The sequence below is a fragment of the Periplaneta americana genome, chromosome 12, assembly GCF_040183065.1.
Source record: "Periplaneta americana isolate PAMFEO1 chromosome 12, P.americana_PAMFEO1_priV1, whole genome shotgun sequence".
In the NCBI taxonomy this organism is placed as follows: domain Eukaryota; kingdom Metazoa; phylum Arthropoda; class Insecta; order Blattodea; family Blattidae; genus Periplaneta; species Periplaneta americana.
Genome location: NC_091128.1, coordinates 167,690,239 through 167,708,948, shown reverse-complemented (window position 1 = coordinate 167,708,948; position 18,710 = coordinate 167,690,239). Strand labels below are relative to the sequence as shown.

Genomic DNA, 18,710 nt, shown 5'->3' with positions numbered 1-18,710 from the left:
CGGAACAATTTTTCCCTCGAAATTATTCAAATCAACTTTACAGGGAGTTATACCTGAAAATCTTGATTTGCATAATACACGTCACTGTTCGTTAACAGAAAACCACAATTTAAGTCACACGGAGTGAGTGTGCACTCGAAGTTGGTTGCTTGACGGTTGTCAGCCCACTTTGAGGTCTGTGGATATAGAGGGAAAAATTGGATCGGTGTCGGTTAGAGTTCCCGAGTAGCTCAGTGGTAGAGCGTTGGTACGTTAAACCAAAGTTCCCGGGTTCGATACCCGGCTCGGGAACAATTTTTCCCTCGAAATTATTCAAATCAACTTTACAGGGAGTTATACCTGAAAATCTTGATTTGCATAATACACGTCACTGTTCGTTAACAGAAAACCACAATTTAAGTCACACGGAGTTAGTGTGCACTCGAAGTTGGTTGCTTGACGGTTGTCAGCCCACTTTGAGGTCTGTGGATATAGAGGGAAAAATTGGATCGGTGTCGGTTAGAGTTCCCGAGTAGCTCAGTGGTAGAGCGTTGGTACGTTAAACCAAAGTTCCCGGGTTCGATACCCGGCTCGGGAACAATTTTTCCCTCGAAATTATTCAAATCAACTTTACAGGGAGTTATACCTGAAAATCTTGATTTGCATAATACACGTCACTGTTCGTTAACAGAAAACCACAATTTAAGTCACACGGAGTTAGTGTGCACTCGAAGTTGGTTGCTTGACGGTTGTCAGCCCACTTTGAGGTCTGTGGATATAGAGGGAAAAATTGGATCGGTGTCGGTTAGAGTTCCCGAGTAGCTCAGTGGTAGAGCGTTGGTACGTTAAACCAAAGTTCCCGGGTTCGATACCCGGCTCGGGAACAATTTTTCCCTCGAAATTATTCAAATCAACTTTACAGGGAGTTATACCTGAAAATCTTGATTTGCATAATACACGTCACTGTTCGTTAACAGAAAACCACAATTTAAGTCACACGGAGTTAGTGTGCACTCGAAGTTGGTTGCTTGACGGTTGTCAGCCCACTTTGAGGTCTGTGGATATAGAGGGAAAAATTGGATCGGTGTCGGTTAGAGTTAGAGTAGCTCAGTGGTAGAGCGTTGGTACGTTAAACTAAAGGTCCCGGGTTCGATACCCGGCTCCGGAACAATTTTTCCCTCGAAATTATTCGAAATGCAAATTATGAAGAAAATAAATAACATGAAAAGTAAAGTGAAGTAAAAATCAGACATAAATCAGACAGGGCCAAAATGTTAGTCATTAAATTTACATGTAACCTGAAATATTGTACCAAAACGGAGTTTTTTCACGTAAATTAAATGTATATTAGTTGAAGTAATAATAACAAAAATCAACTGACAGAATTCCAGTTATCTCAAAATCAACATTTCGGCGGTCCATTACAAAAACTAATCATATAACATTTTTTATTTGTAAAACCTATACAACTTCCTATAATCACGTCCTGATGGTTTTCGTCTTTTCTTCTAGGTTTTTCTAGCGCGAATTTGCATGAATTCTGTCATATTAAACCGTACAAATGCTTGTGCTGAGCTAACAAAGTCTCAAACAGGGCAGACTACGATTTTTCTTGGTTTACACTTAGAAGTAGAAGTATATACTTCTTGTTATGCATACAAATAGTGGTTTAAACTATAAATTATAGCATAAGCTAAACACGGCCTTCCAGATCAACTTTCTGCTACGCAGGAAAGGATTTACTGTGGGTATTTATACATAAAGATAGTAGTATATATTATGAAAACCTTAGCAATAGCATTTGCTTCAACTTTATGCATACCAGCCCTTATTCTCAAACACCTTTAATCTCTGTTCCTCTCTCAAAGTGAGAGTCCAAGTTTCACAACCATACAGAACAACCGGTAATATAACTGTTTTATAAATTCTAACTTTCAGATTTTTTGACAGAAGACTAGATGATAAAAGCTTCTCAACCGAATAATAACACGCATTTCCCATATTTATTCTGCGTTTAATTTCCTCCCGAGTGTCATTTATATTTGTTACTGTTGCTCCAAGATATCTGAATTTTTCCACCTCTTCGAAAGATAAATCTCCTATTTTTATAGTTCCATTTCGTACAATATTCTGGTCACGAGACATAATCATATACTTAGTCTTTTCGGGATTTACTTCCAACCCTATCGCTTTACTTGCTTCAACTAAATTTCCGCGTTTTCCCTAATCGTTTGTGGATTTTCTCCTAGCATATTCACGTCATCCGCATAGACAAGAAGAAGCTGATGTAACCCATTCAACTCCAAACCCTCTCTGTTATCCTGAACTTTCCTAATGGCATATTCTTGAGCGAAGTTAAAAAGTAAAGGTGATAGTGCATCTGCCTGCTTTATCCCGCAGTGAATTGGAAAAGCATCAGATAGAGACTGGCCTATACGTACTCTGCTGTAAGTTTCACTAAGACACCCTTTTCTGTGGTCGTGCCGGAGAATCAGTCCCAATCTGAGGCTTACTGTTAGGTTTCGTAACAAGCTGGTTTTTTTTTTACGGTGATGGGTTGTTAGCCCTTCGCCCAACCCCCAAGCTGGAGGACCACCCCTCATCGGCTGTCCACGACTGCTTATTCAATATATTTGCAGCTACTCTCCATATCTGGAGGCCGTCTCCTCTATCCGCAACCTGAGGACGCGCCATGCCGTGGTGATAGGTATGGTATGGTATGCTGTATTCGACATAATGTTCATGTTCATGTACAGTTCGCAGTTGATGGGTATTGTACTACCATAGCACTCGGAGTGTAATGAGAGTTCAGCGTGCCTTCAGACGGGAGTCCCAACTTTCGGCACCTACTGACCATACGATTCTGAGGTGGTACAATACACGCCAAGTACGTTCTTGCGGTATCGTCATAACTAGGCTTCGTATTCCAGCTACCTAAAGACTGAAGTTAAAGACACATTGGGTATATAATACGCCGAAGACAGGCAATGCAACGGAGAAGGATATAAACAAACACATCGTCGCTGCGTGTTCGTGGGGTACAGTCAACTCCCGACATTCTAAAGCTATACTAGTAAACACATGCTTGAGCCGTGATGTTCATTTTCGTCGTGATCTTTGTAGTGAATAATAACGTGCATTCGTAAGTTACGGAACTTGAACATATGCGGACGTCACTTGAAATGATTTTATATTGCAAGAACTTCTTTCAATAGCACATAACGTTATTGGTGCATGATGTAGTGCAAGGTATTCGTATTGTGTGATATTTTTTCGTGTTTCATTAGGATATTGCACCTGAATCATCACTGAAAACCCACTAATTTCCTATATACTTTTCTAGAAATTCCCTAAAATGGAGATTATTTAATTTATTAATTGGGATGTTGGCACTGAACATCATGGTAGGCTACACAAATCCATGCTAAACGTCGAGTTAATATCTTCATAATTTTGAGATTTTTATGGTACTGTTTTTTTTTATTACGTTCAACACACTTTCTGTGTCTTTTGGTATTTCAGTGTCTTTCAGTGCACTGTTTTTGTCACTTTTACGTTTATTTTACACAATTTATATGTAATGTTGTCTATATTGACAGTAAAAACATTAGTTCAAATATCCTCAACTATGCCCCGCAATATTACACGCTCTGCAATGAACCTTCAATCAGCCATAGAGGTGTAGTTGTCTAGCGATCGGTAAGATTATTATGACTGCTAGAGCTGGGGACGGGGCGAGTAGAACTGTTCAGTTAGGGTACTCGGTTCTATCGGTTTATGTGCTTGGCAGCGGAGGACCGAAGTTACTCGGTTAACCGTAGCCGTTACCGGTCAGTTCAAACGTTCAAACAGAGTTCACGTGTTTCACTTAGTTCTACCAGACAACAGTGTAGGTACTGTTGTATTTAAATATTTTCTGCTGCAGGACAAATTATTTCCTTATCCCCAAGGCGGGCTGAAAGCCCTCTAGTATTGAAGAGGAGTTCATCCTATTATATGACCTGTCAAGTGGGCCTAATGAACACTGACAGTCTGAACATATTACTGTACATAATAATAATAATAATAATAATAATAATAATAATAATAATAATAATAATAATAATAATGGATTAACCTTGCTCAGGATAGGGACCGATGGTGGGATTATGTGAGGGCGGCAAAGAACCTCCGGGTTCCTTAAAAGCCATAAGTATTGTCATTATTATTATTATTATTATTATTATTATTATTATTACTATTATTATTACTATTACTTTTTTCAATGTGTCCCCTTTTTATCCAGCATGTTCTATTGCAGTAATGCAATACTACACACATTTGTTGCTACACTGCTATTACTATTATTATTTTTTTTTATTATTATTTTTTTATTATTTTACGACGCTGTATCAACATCTCAGGTTATTTAGCGTCTGAATGATATGAAGGTGATAATGCCGGTGAAATGAGTCCGGGGTCCAACACCGAAAGTTATCCAGCATTTGCTCGTATTGGGTTGAGGGAAAACCCGGAAAAAACCTCAACCAGATAACTTTCCCCGACCGGGATTCGAACCCGGGCCACCTGGTTTCAGAGCCAGACGCGCTGACCGTTACTCCACAGGTGTGGACTATTATTATTATTATTATTATTATCATCATCATATTAGAATGATTAATATTAAAATATGTTAAAAAGGAAGTGCATTATATTTTTTTTCTTCTATTTGTGTTTATTGGATTTGTGTTACCTCGTCAGCCATCATTTTATTTGTATTTATTTCTATGAATTACGCTATCTAATTACTTTAATTTATCAATAATATTTTCCTTCACCAAAGAGAACATGGTTGTATTGAAGGCTAGTAATGTTATAAAATAAATAAACATCATGTTCTCCAGTTTAAGATTCCATGTTTTATTGATTATTTCATCCACTTTCCGTAATAGTAAATAATTATCTGTGTTATTTTTAAGTGTTTTAGGCAGCGCTTCATGGAACCCGTTTCTTTCTAGCTTCTTTTTTTTTTACTTAGCTGCAACGTTTAACGTTTACCTCATGTGTTAATTTATTAGCTGTTAGTATTATAATTTATTTTATCAATTTCATTTCGTCTGTCATATATAACAACACTGAAAGTTAAATAGGTCTTTCATATAAAATAACTCCACATACAGTTGTAATCACGCAAATCAGATTTGCAACCGCCATTTTGCAATGAATAGAAGCTCTTCTTTCTCGTCAATTGGCGAAGCGAAAGCGCTTTACTACAACGCTTTTAAAACACGTACTAAAATGACTCAATCTATCTAAATTTTAAATCTGCCGCCACAAATTTGTACTCGGTACTGTACTCGGATCAACCGAGTAATGACGTCACAGTAACTGCTCCGAACCGAACCGCTCCGTCCCCAGCCCTAATGGCTGCGTCCCGATTTTCACTTTCTAGAGGAAGAGGGCAGAGGATGCGTAACTATTTCGTATAAGAACATACCTGTATCTGCGCTGTGACGTCACATATACTTTGAATCAGGCAACTTCATTCCAGTTTATAGGTAGCTGGAATACGGAGCCCAGTCATAACTATAGGTTATAAATGCTGGAGAATTCACACAGAGTTGAAATGTCAACTTTCACACCATGTAACACAATATGTTGCTATCCAACAATTCCACAAGGATAAACCAAAGGGGGGGAATAGTTCTTTTTTGTCTTATAGTGCCATCTATTGTTTTTCTTCAACAATTACAAATTGAGGACCGTTTTTGCAAAACTTGCAAACTGCAAAATTTTGTAAAATTGACATTTTGATGGATTCGTTAACGTAAGACAATCCTCTACTTGATGTTAAAGGCGCCTTAGTAAAATTGGATTATTTCTCTTCATTGTAGTCTGTCAAAGTGTGATCGTTTTTTCATAACTTGCTTTCTCCTATGTGAGAGTTAACAGCAAAATTTGTTTACTACAGTGTTTTTTCTCTCCTGTAAAATTTAGTTTTTTTTTTTTAGCCGTTCTTTCTAATGGGATTTGTATGAATTTCGTAATGCATAGTTACAAAATTATAACAGTTTATTACCACGGAATGTTTCTGTGGACACAGTGTACAGCTGTGCAGATTTGTTACCCCGCTACGGTACCTGTTTCTGGTTTTTTATACGAAAAATTCGATAATACCCATTCCAACGGCTTCCACGTAGGTACTGAAAATTTCTTCCACTCAGGAAGTGGCCTTGGATCAAAACAGATGGAAATCTGAAGGCGCAAGATCAGAGTTGTATATCAAGTGTGGTTGCAGTTCGATTCCTACCAGTTCCTGAATTTTTTCCACGGTTTTTCGAGTAGTATATGATTTCGCATTCCCCTGTTGCAAGAGAATTAATTTCGATTAACTAATGCCGGGTACCTTTCTCTCTCAAAACTTCATGAACGCGTTGTATCTGCTGAGAAAAAAGATCCTTACGGAATGCATATTTGGAAGAAACTACCAGTGAATCAGACCTAAAAAATTCCATCAGACCACATGACATTACGAGGCGCATCCAGAAAGTAAGTTTCCCTATTTAAAAAAAAAGAACATCCATAGAATTAGGGATAAGCTGACGACAGATATCTACCATGTGTTGAGCCTGTTCGGGTGTCAATTCATGAAGTACAGATCTTTAACTTCTGTATGAGTTTCTGAGCGTGTTAATGTGATGATGCATTGTATCTTTTGAAGCACAAAGTTCATCTGACTACATATTAGTAAATTTTTTTATGGTTTTTCTTGTAAAACTCTGCATGAATTCTCAATATTGCATATCTTAGGTCTTCGACAAAAATGTAAATATTTAATGACTCCATTATTGAAACTCTGGCTACACTTTCACTAACAACACCTTCACCCTTGATTTCACATAAACTTCAATCCGTGGCAGCAGCTTTAATCTTGTTTCTGACTCCGATCTTAAACTTCATTACTATCATTTTATATCCTTTCTATTACATATTGACGACTGTCAAATGTTAATAATACGCAATAATAACCAAAGTGTTCTATAATTTTCATTGTCCAACTAAAGAAAATCATTAAAATGTTACAGCACATCAAATTGACAAAATCGATATTATTTGTAATACGACGTAATATAATATATTTCTGTCACTAAACACAGTGTTTACGTTAATACACAAGGCACAGGAGTAATAATATGCTCACAATTTTTTGTTCCTACATAGTGCATATTTCGGTCAGAATTGATCACAGGCTGTGTAAGTATTGCTGTGTAATAAATTACATGATGCAGATAGTACTTTGTTTTCAGTAGCGACATTATTTTATAAACAGATTCTGCTGCTTAGACCAAGTAGAAGGGCAAATACCACAATCACTTTTATGACCACCGCTACCAGAATAGCGACGGCGTGGGACCAGGAACAAAATAGAACAAGGGCAATAAACTTAGACTGTACTTTCTCTGTGTTTATTCGTGACATGTTCAGAATTTTTAACTGTTGAACACACAGAAAGCAACCAGACGACGGAGAGTGGGTTGTGTATTGAGAAAGTCTGAAATTAGGCCTCAGAAATGTCCTAAACTTGAACTTTCGAATGTTTTTGGGCATGATATGTTACATGATATGATATATGATATGACATGATATGATATGATATGATATGATATGATATGATATGATATGATATGATATGATATGATATGATATGATACATGATGTGATGTGAGATGTATGATATATAATATAATGTGATGGATGATACATGATATATGATATAATATATGATATGATGTGTTGTGATGTGATGTGATGTGATATGATATGATATGATATGATATGATATGATATGATATATGATATGATATGATATGATATGATATGATATGATATGATATGATATGATATGATATGATATGATATGATATGATATGATATGATATGATATGATATGATATGATATGATATGATATATGATGTGATGTGAGATGTATGATATATAATATGATGTGATGGATGATACATGATATATGATATAATATATGATATGATATGATATGATATGATATGATATGATATGATATGATATGATATGATATATGATGTGATGTGAGATGTATGATATATAATATGATGTGATGGATGATACATGATATATGATATAATATATGATATGATGTGATGTGATGTGATATGATATATGATATGATATGTATAATATGATATGATATGATATGATATGATATGATATGATATGATATGATATGATATATGATGTGATGTGAGATGTATGATATATAATATGTGATGGATGATACATGATATATGACATAATATATGATATGATATGATATGATATGATATATGCTGTGATGTGAGATGTATGATATATAATATGATGTGATGGATGATACATGATATATGATATAATATATGATATGATGTGATGTGATGTGATATGATATATGATATGATATGTATAATATGATATGATATGATATGATATGATATGATATGATATGATATGATATGATATGATATGATATGATATGATATGATATGATATGATATATGCTGTGATGTGAGATGTATGATATATAATATGATGTGATGGATGATACATGATATATGATATAATATATGATATGATATGATATGATATGATATGATATGATATGATATATGATGTGATGTGAGATGTATGATATATAATATGTGATGGATGATACATGATATATGATATAATATATGATATGATATGATATGATATGATATGATATGATATGATATGATATGATATGATATATGCTGTGATGTGAGATGTATGATATATAATATGATGTGATGGATGATACATGATATATGATATAATATATGATATGATATGATATGATATGATATATGATGTGATGTGAGATGTATGATATATAATATGTGATGGATGATACATGATATATGATATAATATATGATATGATATGATATGATATGATATGATATGATATGATATGATATGATATGATATGATATGATATGATATGATATGATATGATATATGCTGTGATGTGAGATGTATGATATATAATATGATGTGATGGATGATACATGATATATGATATAATATATGATATGATATGATATGATATGATATGATATGATATGATATGATATGATATGATATGATATGATATGATATGATATGATATGATTACTAATACTATCTTATACAGTTTACTCACTTCAGAATTCAATCATTTTATAATGTTATCACTATAAATTACAGATACCGCTGATTGAGGTTCTTGCTGATATGTACAGATACGGAAATAAAATTTTGAGCTCCATTATTGTATATGTTTCGCTCATAACACACGCGCATGTGCAATAAACAAGAGTCCCTGTATATATGCTATTGTGGACAGTTGTGTGAAATTTTTGCCTACATACAGGTGGTATACCATCAAGACTCGCTCCAAATTTCAATTCCGTATTTGTGTTATTAGGTCGCTGCTAATGATTGAGGTTCTGGCTGATATGTACATCTATTATTAACAGGCAGTACATCTCACTTGACGATATGTGTCAGAGGAAGAACAATTGTTTGTATGCATCTGAAGTCTGACTAGTGTAACATGTAGCTAGTCAGTGATGTATGTAATGGAAAGGGAAAGGAACGGGTCAACCTACTTCATTATCTCCTGGCTTAGTTGCCTTATGCGTGATGCCTTATTGGCGTTACTTATGAGGTTCAAACTCATCTTCGAACAGTTTACTGAACATAATAATAATAATAATAATAATAATAATAATAATAATAATAATAATAATAATAAACATAATAATAATAATAATAATAATAATAATAATAATACGTGGCGCCACAGCCCTTTAAGGGCACAGACTGATCAGCCGGCTGTTACCTGACGTCCACATGTCGGAGCAGAGGTGGACGATCATCCAACCAGAATGGAGGTATCGTGTGCTTAGCACGATGACCCCCCCCTCAGCCATTATAGCCTATCTGGCTTTAGTAACCGGATTTCGCTACCTTTCACAGCTCCCCAAATTATCACGATGCGGGGTAAGCACCGCTCCCATAAACTAGCCGAAATTTCTTTAGAAAATTTCTTTCTCCATGGGGACTCGATCCAGCGCGTATTCCGCAGGATGTCTTAAGCCACGACGCCACGGCGCGGGATATCGCCAATTATTACACTACAAAAAACCAAACATCTCGTATAAAAATTCACTACTGTTAAAAATGTATTCTAAATCTAATGAAGTAAGTAAACTGTGGGATCTAAATTTAAACATTTTTTTTTTTTTTTTTTGAATACAAATTTTTCTTAATAGCTGTTGATAGCTGATTAAAATAATACTCTTTTGTATACAAATCTGATTTTCAGGTAGTAGCTCCCTGTAAAGCAGGTTTGAATAATTTCAAGGAAAAATTGTTCCGGGGCCGGGTATCGATCCCGGGACCCTTCGCTTAGCGCGCGAACGCTCTTCAGACTGAGCTACCCCAGGAACTATACACGACACCGTCACGTTCGCGCGCTAAGGGAAGGGTCCTGGGATGGATACCCGGCCCCGGAACAATTTGTCCTTGAAATTATTCAATACTCTTATGTATTTGTTACTATTTAATTTTCTTTTCACATTTTACTTCTTGTATTTATCTTCTTTAATGTTTTCATCTTTCCATTTCTATTTATATCTCTGTTCCTCTTTTCAATTTTTTTGGGCGATCATTTCTTTTTGAAATGTGGATTTGGAGAAGAATGGAACATGTGAAGTGAACAGAGAGAGTAAGAAATGAAACTGTGCTGGAAAGAGTGGGTGAAGAAAGAATGATGCTGAAACTGATCAGGAAGAGGAAAAAAATTGGCTGGGTCACTAGCTGAGAAGAAACTGCTTACTGAAGGATGCACTGGAATGAATGGTAAACGGGAGAAGAGTTCGGGGCAGAAGAAAATATCAGATGATAGACGACGTTAAGATATATGGATCATATGAGGAGACAAAGAGGAAGGCAGAAAATAGGAAAGATTGGAGAATGCTGGGTTTGCAGTGAAAGAGCTGCCCTTGGCAGAAAACAAAATGGATGAATGAATTATTCTTTTGTAGTACTTACCAATAAGGTTTACATATCTCGTAAGTTGACAGTATCAAATTTAATGTTGCCTGGTTGCTAGGCAAGCAAAAGAAATCACAGAGCTGTTATGACTACTTACCACACTAGAGTGCTGTTATACTTACACCTTGGCAACGACGTTAAAACTTTCTTATAGGAGAAGGTTCTACTTATGAAACAAATTTGTGCAATACTCAAAATTTAAAAAGAAAAAAAATGAAATTGGATATTTGGGTATTTTCAACATTTCGCAACTACATATAGATTCTATCCTCAGGGTAAAACCAGAGAGGTCGCGTACTCTGAAAGCCTAAAAACTCATATGAAAACAAATTTATTTAAATGACGATCGTCCAAAAAATAGTCCGCGATACACTTGCGTTAAGTGCGTAACAGAATCTCGGAAACTGAAAAAACTCGACTTTGTCTCCTTTTTTCAAACTGTTTCCTCGATTCCACACTTATATCGCAATATGCTATTAATTTTTATGGCATAAGTAAATATAATTTTATATCATCTATTGCAATTGGGGCGTTGTCATGTTATACATAAAGAAATGAAATGCAATATTTTACATAACTTTTTGCCTGCCTTTGTTAAGGGTATAATGTACGTGAACGACCACAAATATTATCAGAAAATGCAGGCTCTAAATTTCTAAAATTTTATAAGGAAATGAACTCACAATTGGACAAAAATTACAAGGTACCACAACAAGACTTATTAGAACTTAAATATCTGATAGAAAAAAGTTACTAATAATATTTTTTAGAATTCACTTTTTACTTTAAATTAAATTTTCCAAAATTTGAAAATTTTCGCACATATTATTTCATAACTACACAACCATTAGAGATAGAATTCTGATATTTTGTACAGTGATTTAACATGCATTTATGCAAAAGGTAGACTACAATAATGCCCATTTCTTTGAAAATAGAAAAATTAGGTCACAAAAAACTATGTAAATTTTAATATATTTTATATAGGACAAATAAAAAATTAATTGTATTAAAATAAACAACTCTACATGTCTGAGAGCAGTCTACTTTTCAGAAATATGTGTTTATTACATGCAGGAAAAATATTAAAGATGTCAGAGAGACCATAACGTTGTTATGGTTACCAAATGATGTAACTGCAGAATTTTTTTGTTTTTTTTTTTTTTGTTTTTTTTTTTCATACTTTGATAAAACTGGTTTGAAAAATATTATCTGTTTTTTTCATACTTTGATAAAACTGGTTTGAAAAATATTATCTGTTTTTTTTTCATACTTTGATAAAACTGGTTTGAAAAATATTATTAGTAACCTTTCTTATAATTTTATCAGATATTTAAGTTCTAATAAGTCTTGTTGTGGTACCTTGTAATTTTTATCCAATTGTGAGTTCACTTTCTTATCAAATTTTAGAAATTTAAAGCCTGCATTTTCCGATAATATTTTTGGTCATTCACGTACATATATCCCAAAATAAATGCCTATTTATAGCCTAACGCTTTAAGGTTTGAAGCAGTTATTGAATGGTCTTATATTTCATAATCTTGTTCTCCAGATCTCGGTTCGTATTGTATACTAGTTACATGATAGACATCTGAATTCTTACTACATTTTGAAGACGCACATTTTTACATTGCAAACTGCTCAAAACAAGGAGTAATAATGGGCCACCAACGAGCATTAAACAAAATAGATCTAGCCACTGTATCAAATACAAAAATAAATAATACTACATGTACATATAGTAAGACAGTAAAAAATTTAGGGGTATATTTAGATTCAAATTTAAATTTTCAAAGTCAAGTGACCTACATATGTAAGAAGACTTTTTCCATAATTCATTCCCTCAAACACTTAACCAATGTTTTACCTCTCAGCCTTAAAAAGAACCTGATCCAAACTTTAGTGATGCCCCACTTCGATTATTGCGATTCTTTATTCACGAATCTAAATACTGATCTTGCCCATAGACTACAGCGTGTTCACAATATCTGCGTTCGTTTCGTTTGTAACATTAAAAAATTCGATCATGTAACACCGTCACTAGAATTGTTGTCTTGGAGTCCACTTAAAGAAAGAAGATTCTTCAACTCTCTCTTATTACTATTTAAAATCATCCACACCTCCACACCCTCTTACCTAGGATCTCGTTTTGTTTACCTTTCACTACCTCGAACCCGGAACATGTACTTTCTCTCTATTCCTCTTCACAGAACATCCTTCTACTCATCATCTTTCAGCATATCTATTCCACGCCTCTGGAATTCTCTCCCAGACCATGTCAGAGACTGTCGTACAATATCAAAATTCAAATTTAAATTAAAAAATCACATTCTAGTTCGTGGAATTGCTTGTTGAACACATGTCAGGTTGCGCAACTTCGGCTTAACCCATGACATATAGTAAATATTGTAACTATGCTGTTGTAAAATTGAAAATTAATATGTAATGTATTTGCTACTACTACTACTACTACTACTACTACTACTACTACTACTACTACTACCACCACCACCACCACCATTACAACCACTACCACCACCACCACCACCATTACAACCACTACCACTACCACTACTACTACTACTATTACTACTACTACTACTACTACTAGTACTAGTACTACTACTACTACTACTACTACTACTAGCACTACTACTACTACTACTAATACTAGTACTACTACTACTAGTACTAGTACTACTACTATTACTACTACTGCTAGTACTACTAGTACTACTAGTACTACTACTACTACTACTACTAGTACTAGTACTACTACTACTACTAGTACTAGTACTAGTACTACTACTACTACTACTAGTACTAGTACTACTAGTACTACTACTACTACTACTAGTACTAGTACTAGTACTACTACTACTACTACTAGTACTAGTACTAGTACTATTATTATTACTATTGTTATTATTATTATTATTGTCAGTTATCAATATCATCATTGCTATCTGTTTTCTTTCTTTTCGTTGTATTAGCTTGATGAGAGCACTATAATGTACTTTTGACTCTGTTGACCCTCTATAGGGCTTTAACTTAATTTGTATCATTTTCATCAGTGTTTGTATTTCTTTTTGTATTTATATGTGCTCTCTGGTAGGATGGAAGAGAAGGCCTTATGGCCTTAATCCTGTCAGATTAAATAAATTATTATTATTAGTAATTACATTTTTTCCTGCGTGACAGCCGCTACGGTCGCGGTCAGCAGGTGTTGAACCTGACTATACTTTGCGTCTTCACCAACCGCGTCACGTCCGTCACTAATCCGTCACTAACGAGTGAGTCGTCGGAGGATCATTTGCTGTAGGGGGGAGGAGGAAAGTTGCAACGTCTTCTATGTAAACCTTAGCGCACCCCCTCCCCAATCTAAACCAATCCGAATCCAATCCAATCTAGATTCTTACTCATCTGCCCTCTCCCCAGCCGGCCGATATCCCCATATACTGTGCGCGTTGCATCATGATGGAATTCTCCCTCTTCCTCCACACCTTTCCTTCCAAAAGAAAATTAGTCTTATAATCCCTCAGTGTCTAATCTCGCCATTAGCGCCGAGCCCTGTACACAAGATACTTTCTTCCTTTAACCCACTTTCTGAACTCCGTGACAGAATTAAAATTATTTTTTATATCGGGGCTCACCTCTGTGTTCCCAGCGGATAACACAGGGTTTTGGCTATGCTACAGGACAGGTCAGGGCAGGATCTTGAGTTCAGATTTTTACTAGGTTATAGATTTCTTCCGTTATATGAGTCCTGTGTTCTTATTGAGGCTTCACGTCTTACTAATCCCACAGCATGTGAAACGCTTTGTATATCAGCTTTGGCCAAATGTGGAGTTTGAGCAAAACACCGTTGCGTCGGTAATGTGATAATATGGAGCATCTATGAGCTGATGGGTGACTGGATTGACGGCTCGATAGGTTGTTCTATGAATGAATAGTTGGGTAGATAATGTACTGATAAATAAATAAAATAATGGATCACGGATGAATGAATCGATGAAAGGAGAGGTGATGAGTGGCTAGATAGGAAGACGGAACAATAGATGGATTTTATTTAGATGGTTATTTAACGACGCTGTATCAACTACTAGGTTATTTAGCGTCGATGAGGTTGGTGATAGCGAGATGAGGCCGAGGATTCGCCATACATTACCTTGCATTCACATTACGGATGGGGAAAACCTCGGAAAAAACCCAACCAGGTAATCAGCCCAAGCGGGGATCGAACCCGCGCCCGAACGCAACTTCAGACCGGCAGGCAAGCGCCTTAACCGACTGAGCCACGCCGGTGGCTAATAGATGGATATACAGAGTGATTTATATAGAACTGACACATTTCTTTCATTAATTGTTTCAAAACGAATTGTGCTAGCGACAACTTATTATAGCTAAAATGTAGAGGAATTTTGGGAGATTATTTACCTCTATAGCAAATGTTGTCCGGCGTTGTCAAATCCGGAGATCTCGGTGGCCACAGGTTCCTGGAAATTATTCTCTTGTCACATAACCGGATAAATGGAACCATGCTTCATCTGTGAACCATGTGATGGACAATATGGCAGGATTTTGCACAATGAACGTCTGAAACCAACGACAATAATTCAATCTTTTATCCTTATCTGGTTCCTGTAGATGATGAACAACCGTAACCCTATATGGTTTTAGGCTCTCTGACACATTGAGTAGGTGTACCCTGTCTCCTGCGACAAACGTCTTAATGATTTTTTTGGGTGACTGCTCCAGTCGTGCTCTTACGTCAACAACAACCGTGGGAAGCCTAGATGAACGATGCGCAATTTGTTATTGCGAACACCAAATTCTCTCTGGTATGCCCTTTGAGTAGCTGTAATTGATGGAGCAGTCACCCAAAAAATCATTAAGACGTTTGTCGCAGGAGACAGGGTACACCTACTCAATGTGTCAGAGAGCCTAAAGCCATATAGGGTTACGGTGTTCATCATCTACAGGAACCAGATAAGGATAAAGGATTGAATTATTGTCGTTGGTTTCAGACGTTCATTGTGCAAAATCCTGCCATATTATCCATCACATGGTTCACAGATGAAGCATGGTTCCATTTATCCGGTTATGTGACGACCGAATAATTTCCAGGAACCTGTGGCCACCGAGATCTCCGGATTTGACAACGCCGGACAACATTTGCTATAGAGGTAAATAATCTCCCAAAATTCCTCTACATTTTAGGTATAATAAGTTGTCGCTAGCACAATTCGTTTTGAAACAATTAATGAAAGAAATGTGTCAGTTCTATATAAATCACTCTGTAGATGGATCGATTTATTAATGAATTGTTTGTATGTATGTATGTATGTATGTTTTTTTTAAATATTAGTTGAACGGCATGTCCTATTACAATAAAGGTAATACTACATGCCTTGCTACCTATATGTTTACAATATAACACATTATGTCTCGTTTCTGTCACCCTCTAGGCATATGTAGGTCTGTTATTCTGTTGTGAAAATTTGAGACTTTCATTATATCTATTGCCTACTCTTATCTATCCTAGATTAAATTATCCTAAGTTTACTCGTCTAAATTTATAACATTGACATAATTTATGAATGTATGCACATGTTCTTGCATTATTTTAAGCTTTGTGAAAGTCCACTTGCCAGTTTTCCTTAACATTTCCCGCTGGAACGCTAGTCTTTCTTTGTCCAATTTCGGGCACTCGAAAAGGAGGTGGTCGACGGTCTGTTCCTCTGCTCCACACTCACGACGGGTTGTCCCTCAGCTTGAATCTGTATAAGTAAGCACCGGTTTTTCCATGTCCAATTAGAAAAGTTGTGACCTTTTCATTAAGTGGAATATTAACGCGTAACCTCTCTTTTACACTGGGGAAAAACGATTTTGTCACTGCACCATTTATCGTGTTTTGCCACTCACTTTCCCACTTAACCACACTTTCTTCTTGAAGTTCCCGCATGATGTCGCTGACTGGTATCCTGTCGAAGCTCACTGGTAACTCGTTGTTGCTTGCTGCCTGCTTTGCCATGTATGTATGTATGTATGTAGGTATGTATGTATGTATTTATTAACACTACAATTGGGTATACACCAGGTGGCAGTGATATATAATATACAATAATAACCATTACAATAATGCAATAAGTACAGCAATAATAAAAAAAATGAAAATAAAATAAAATAATAGTACATTATGCAGCGAACCTATAATGATAGTAATTAAGACGCGAGTATGTTTATGAAACGAGCGCAAGCGAGTTTCATAATTTTCATACGAGCGTCTTAACTACCATTATAGTCAAGTTTCATACCACTTTTTATGCTCGACCATATTTCTAACTTTAAATTATTCATAAGTATTCATGTTATTCTTATCTGACTGAGGAACAGAACTGACCTTGTGCAATACCTCGTAAATTGTGAGATGTGCGTAGACGTGAAAGTATTGATTTTTTCCGAGAAACAAATGTCGACATTGACCTTGATATAATCTAGAGAGTAAAATAAACATTAATCTTGATATAGCCTTGAAATTGAATTAGACATTGAAAAACGAGATGACAAATTGAATTTATTTGAATATTATTTACAATTAACGCTAATTATTATAGTAACAGAACTGACTTTATTTCAAATATAGATAATTTATTGATTTATTGTTGTCTTTCGATTGCATATCCGAGAATAATCGATACTTGCGCTTTCATATTGCTACAATGGTATTTTCTGATTGGTGGAACACCTGAACTTTAATGAATAGGTGTACTTTAATGAGGTCCATTAAAGGGCTGCTACCAGGTGTATAATTACTACATTTCGACATGGTCGAGCATAAAATAAAATAAACGAAAATTTATTTCTAACTATAAATAAGTAGATGCAATAACCCTAGGACTATAAATAAAAACTATTCTATAATAACGCCTACAATAAGCAAAAGTAAATCTAACTTATTACTACTTCTATTTCACCCAACTATTACCAATTTAAGTAATTACATATCATCTTAATTAATTACATACCAACTTAATTACATATCATCTTAATTATTTACATATCACCTTAATTTATTTACATATCAACTAAATTTATGTATACGATCCAATAACTTAATTCCTCTCCCGACAGGTCGCGGCCCTGTAAGGCCCGTGTGGCGTGGGTCGTGTAAATGCACCTAAAAGGGAGAGGTTAAACTAAGGAAGAGAAAGAAAGATCAACTAAATTACATATCATCTTAATTAATTACATATCATCTTAATTAATTACATATCAACTTAATTAATTATATATCAACTTAATTAATTACATGACACAACTTAAATTAATACACTGCACCTCCAATTACATTTTCAGTCTAATCTTCTCAACCTTTTCTTAAATGTATTGATTTGTTTTATGGATGATTTTATTTATTGGTGAATGGCTAGTTTTATGGCTGTATTAATTTATTAATGAATGTACAGTTATAGTTGAGTTATTAGAGTATGTATAGTTAAGTGTATGGATTGATTTATTTGTGTACGGGCTGTAACATATGTCGATTTATTGGTGGAATTAGACATGTACTGATCAATCCATAGTCATACGAATGGGTCGAAGTTGTATGGATGATC

At 35.2% G+C, this 18,710-nt stretch overlaps 3 non-coding genes across 3 annotated transcripts; all 3 read left to right on the top strand.

The window, feature by feature from the left end:
- Positions 1–219: 219 nt before the first annotated feature.
- Positions 220–291, top strand: TRNAN-GUU (transfer RNA asparagine (anticodon GUU)). Its single transcript has one exon. It is a non-coding gene; the product is annotated as a tRNA-Asn (tRNA).
- Positions 292–505: 214 nt separating this feature from the next.
- TRNAN-GUU (transfer RNA asparagine (anticodon GUU)) lies at positions 506–577 on the top strand. The gene has a single exon. It is a non-coding gene; the product is annotated as a tRNA-Asn (tRNA).
- A 214-nt stretch (positions 578–791) lies between these two features.
- On the top strand, positions 792–863 carry TRNAN-GUU (transfer RNA asparagine (anticodon GUU)). Its single transcript has one exon. It is a non-coding gene; the product is annotated as a tRNA-Asn (tRNA).
- Positions 864–18,710: the final 17,847 nt, after the last annotated feature.